This window comes from Chrysochloris asiatica, unplaced genomic scaffold, assembly GCF_000296735.1.
Source record: "Chrysochloris asiatica unplaced genomic scaffold, ChrAsi1.0 scaffold00097, whole genome shotgun sequence".
NCBI classification, from domain to species: domain Eukaryota; kingdom Metazoa; phylum Chordata; class Mammalia; order Afrosoricida; family Chrysochloridae; genus Chrysochloris; species Chrysochloris asiatica.
Window position 1 is genome coordinate 4,371,915 of NW_006408615.1, and position 5,302 is coordinate 4,377,216.

General features: G+C 47.0%; 1 protein-coding gene and 1 pseudogene across 2 annotated transcripts in view; one reads left to right on the plus strand and one right to left on the minus strand.

Annotated features, from left to right (window-relative positions):
* Positions 1-5,302, minus strand: part of TBC1D22A (TBC1 domain family, member 22A) — a 288,569-nt gene that overhangs the window by 267,887 nt on the left and 15,380 nt on the right. The window lies entirely within an intron of this gene.
* LOC102832906 overlaps positions 910-5,302 on the plus strand; it is a 19,611-nt pseudogene continuing 15,218 nt past the window's right edge.

The window sequence follows — 5,302 nt, forward strand, 5'->3', positions numbered from 1 at the left end:
ATATAGACCACGTCAATTACAAGTTTATTCATTTACTTTACATACACATAGACCATGTCAATTACAAGTTTATTCATTTACTTTACATAAACACAGACCATGTCAATTACAAGTTTATTCATTTACTTTACATACAAATAGACCATGTCAATTACAAGTTTATTCATTTACTTTACATACACACAGACCATGTCAATTACAAGTTTATTCATTTACTTTACATACATACAGATCGTATCAATTACAAAGCAAAAACAAAGGAGGGGAGTGTACATGAGATGTGCCTCTCCATTTGCAGCTTCCTATAAATCTACAATTTTTTCCCAAAAATGGTTTGTTTGTTTTTTTCATTGTAATAGTTGGATAAGCAGCAGCTAGCTCCTCTCTGGCCTGGGCTGTCCCCCTGGACTACAGCATGTCTAATGCCATGCTGTCGTACGGTATGTATTTGTTCAATCAACACTGTGTGATTCCTGATTAGAAAACTAGGTGTGAACATCCCTCCAGACAAACAGCTGCACACAACTTCTAATTTAGGATCAATTCCTGGAATGGACAGGAAGCATCTACATGGGCTTCCAACGCAGCCTGCCACACTGACATGCAGGACAGACCCCACACCCACGCTCATGGGACAGGAGAAAAGTGGCCTCGAGGTTGGTGGACTTCTCAGGTTGTCAGTGACATTGATCCCAAGTCAGGTCTTCTTTCCTGCTTGCCTTACTCCTCTGCGGGCGCTGCCGTCCATAGCCTTTGTCCATTACGCCAATGGGTGTTCGCCCACAGAGGACTGATGAGGCCTCTTAGTAAACAGAAGCTTCCTTGTCCCCTAAGAGGTGCAGTAGGTAGAATGATGACCCAGAACCTGTGAGTGTGACCTGTCAAAGCAAAAAGGGCTTTGCAATGGCGATGACGGCCACTCCTGTGTGGCTGTTCCTGCTGGGTGTCTTCACGTTCCAGGTCACGGGGTCCCACGCGGCTCACCGTCGTGGCTATGTGTGGGCCCACTGTGGCAGCCCCCCTCACTGAGGATCTTGTTGACTGTCTACGTGCCTTCTCTAGGGATCAGTCCCCCCCTGATGACATGTCCATCTTATGAGCGACAACGCCTCATCCTCATCACTTCTAAGGAGTATTCTGGCTAACCTGCTTCCAGGGCAGATTTGCTCAGTCTTGACTATCCAGGATACAGTCTGAGCCAACACCTCAAAGGCATCAATTCTTTACTTTTCCTTATTCGCTGTCCAGCTTTCACATGCAGATGAGGCTTGGAGTCAGGTGCACCTTAGTCCTCAAAGTGATTAAAGGTACAGACCTTGAAAAGGACAAGGACCCGGGATTCACCAGGTGGGCCAGCTCTAATTAACAGGAGTCTCATAACGTTGAAACCCCTTCCCAGCTGTGGCCAGCAGAGGGCGCACTGCAGAGACTGGTCAGAGAAGCGCTAGATGGCTTTCAAGATGGAGATAGCAGGTCATGGTTCAAGGAATGGGGGCGGACCACAGAAGCTGGAAATGGCTGCTCCCTCGTGGGCCCATGTAGGACTGCGGACCTCCAGAACGGTGTGAGAATTGTATGCTGTGTAAATGCCACAACAGCCACAGAAAACCCAGCTTTCCTGGTGTGTGGAAGCTGAAAGGTTTGGACAGTCACACAAGCCCTCTTACTTACTTCCCATTTGGGGAAGGGCCCGTACCTCCCGAGATGACATGGAGATCCATTCAGGCTAGCAGGGCTTCACTTGTGTTGTCCGTTTCATTCTCAGTCCTCCTAGAAGTTTCCTGAACAATCATGAGGGCAGCGCAGGACCGGGCAGTGTTCCGCCCTGTTGTCTGGTGAGTCAGAACCGACTCAGCATGACTGAACAACAACGTACACTGTTCAGTCAAGAACTTTAGGGGAAAAATAACCCGATGCTCCAATCCGCTGCTGAAACAGTCTGCCTTTTCCTCACTTTAAAGCATTCCACACTGGGCCCTCCTTCAGACTTTTGTTCAGCACCCATGGAGTCTTCCACTCCGACCCCAGCGCACCATGCTTTAGGATGCTAAACGGATCCTTTATAACCAAAAAGTTTTCTAGCAAAACATAACAGATATTTGCTGGGTACTAACTATATGAAGTCCTGGTGCGGCGCTGTAAGGTAAGCCCTCAACTGCTAACCACAGGACAGCGATTCAAACCCATCAGCTGCTCCTTGGAAACTCTATACATGGTCAGTATGAGTTGGAACCATCTCAACAGCACAACAACAGCAACTGTGTGTGACAGGCAGACATTCTGACGGACAGCAGGGAGGCAGAGAGAGCACAACGCCGTCCAAAAGCTTAAGGGCTTCGTAGTTGACCAACACCAGACGGGCAGGCAGAGTATTCTAGGCTCACTCAGAAAGCAGCGTGCTGCAAGGGTGCAGACACTCAACCTTGTAGAATGGAGCTGGCTCCTGTAGGCAAAGTTACCGACACTGAGAGCATTACGCAACAAACATTATGATCCAAGACTCTGAGGAATTCTGATCAAAAGGGGGAAAACACAGAACAGAATTTCCAATTCTAGAGTCAGAGGCTGGACTAAAAGTAAAACCACTGCCCTGAGATTACCTTTAAACTTTACAGTGAAAATTTTCCCTGGAGCCTTCTTAAAATGGAACAGCAGTCTAGCTTAACAGTGAAGAATCTTCCTTGAGCATTATGCTCTCTAAGACTACCATACCATCACATGTAACATGTCCACACACAGCACATACAACACAACGATGCACACAGGAAATCAACGTGCAAAAAAGCATTTAACACATGCACTATTCACATAAAAATATGGCAGATGGGATCCAAGTGACAAGAGCAACCCAAAAGGGCAGTGAGTTTATGTTAATGAGGGAGGCAAACTCAGGGGAGGGGGAGGAGGATCGCATAGCTGAAAGAACATCACAGCGGTCATTAGACTGTGCACGCAGAGACTGACAAATTGGAGTGGGCTTCGCTGTGCATATTCTCAACAATGAAATACATTAGGAAAAACAGAGGAGCAGGAGGGAGCGGAGTAGGTACAAAGTTCCAGAAAAGAGAAGAGCTCATACAAGAACTGAAAGCAAAGGAGAGAAATGGCTGGGAGCTAAGCAGGGCTTGCCCTCCAGGACTGCACCCTTAGAGCAGAGAGGGTCCTGGAGACCCCCAGTGCTAGCCCTTCATTTCCCAGAGGAAGATGGGGAGCACAACAGAAAAGCAAACCCAGAAAACTTCGGTCCTCGAAAGTTGGGTAGGAGTCGGCTTCCCAGGGAACATCAACAAGGAAATGAGATTATTTTAGGTAAAAATTCCAAAGTAGACATATGAAGTAATCAATCATTCGTATTTCTGCATGTATCAGGGTTATGCGCATCCCAACCTGAAAAAGAAACTCAAGCCTGTAACAGGGATGCAGCCAGAAGTCAGGATCTGTCCAGGGTACTGATCAGGGACGTCAACTCAGACGGCCTGGTCCCAGGGAAAAGAAGGCAAGGACACCACACCCTCCTGGCCCTGCAAGCCCCCATCCAGCAGCAGCAACCCCTCGCCGGCCTCCATGTCTACCCAGGTGCCCACTTGCCTTTTCCCTGTGATACTGCAAACAACCAATCAACTGACCATAGCGGTCGGCATTATTATAGCCTCTGAATGCGTTAACTCATTTAATCTCTATGATCCAGCGAGGCAGAGAGCACCACCCCATTTGTGAAGATGGAGAAGCTGGGGGATGGCCCTCACAGTGAGAGTTTTGCATTTGCACACTACAGAGAGATCTGGTGCAGATGTGTCTATGCAGGGCAGCGTTTGACTCCTTGCCTGCTGCTGTTTGCATGAGTGTGCAGTGTGAATTCAAGTACTAAGAAATCCTTGACAACTTCAGTCTTTTCTCCGGTGACCATGATGTGGCTCACTGGTCCGGCTGTCTGGGGTTTTGTTTTCTTTGCAATGAGTTGTGATCCATACTTTATCTTCACCAGCAAGTGATTTAAGTCCTTTAGCTTCCAGCAAAGGAGCCTTGGTAGTCTAATGGGTTATGCACTGGGCTGCAAATCTCAAGGTCAGCGGTTCAAATCCATGAGCCACTCCATAGGAAAAAGATGAGGCTTCCTGCTCCCATAAAGATGTACAGCCTCGGAAACTCTCTCCTGGATCACTCTGAGTCGGAACCGACTCCACGGCACACCGCCACCACAACCAGCTTCCAGTGAGCAAGGATGTGTCGTCCACATATTGAATGTTGTTCATGAGTTCCTCCAATCCTGATGCCATGTTCTTCTACGTGCATATGACCTAGTTTCTCAGATTATATGCTCACGTTGAAGACACCCAAGCAATCAGATTCAGCAAACAGCTGCGTCTATAAAATGCTTTCAGGTGAATTTCAGGAGCCACCCATTTTAAAAACCTGTTATGTCAATAATTCCAGATGGTCTCCAATCTCTTTCATTATAAAATATTATTCTAATTATTACATATTTTAAACATGCAGGGAGAAGTGTAAAAGCAGCATGCAAGAATCCCATGTGTGGGAACCTCCTTCACGTTTACCGGCAGTAGCATTTTGCCTTATTCTCCTCAAAGGTCTCTTTTAGTAAGATGTCAAAAGAGGGGGCGAATGTCCCCCCCACCCCCCTACTAATTTTATTTCCTCTATCATCATTTTCTAAAACGGATTATTTCCAAAACATACAAGTGCATTTCAAAGCAACAACACAAGAAGCGGTGAGAGGGGGAGCAGCCAGCCAGCAGGCCAGCGTCACACAATCGGGAGGGGGGGGGGTGCCCTTAGGAACTAAGGCGCGCCCTCTGTACTGCCCTGGCCTCGCTGGTACCAGAGAAGAGCAGACACCAGCGTGCCTCTTCAGTGCTGGGAGCAACGTTAGTCCAGCAAGGGAAGAACAGATGGTCAACAGTTTTGTAGTTGGATCACCTAGGAAGACGTTCAAAAATCTTACGAAAATCCCCCATGTAAACTATCACACAATAAAAGAAAAAAAGAGTGTGTGAGAGAAGGAGATCCTACTGAATCGTTTTCATCTTGTCTAGCTGTGTCTGGTAAAAAGAGATGGGGATAAGATTCTTATGATTCAATAGTAATTGTTATCATGACTAATTGCAATTGTCACAACTGTAAAGGTAGAGAGAGGTTTTGTAACAAAAATGGGGGAGAAATTTTACAGTCCAGAAACCGAGGACCCCAGGACTATCCAGGGAAAAGAGCACAAGTGAAATGTGGGACCCTATCCAGAGAAGCAGTGACACCAGAGATGGGTACATGGAGAGAGGGAGCAGCT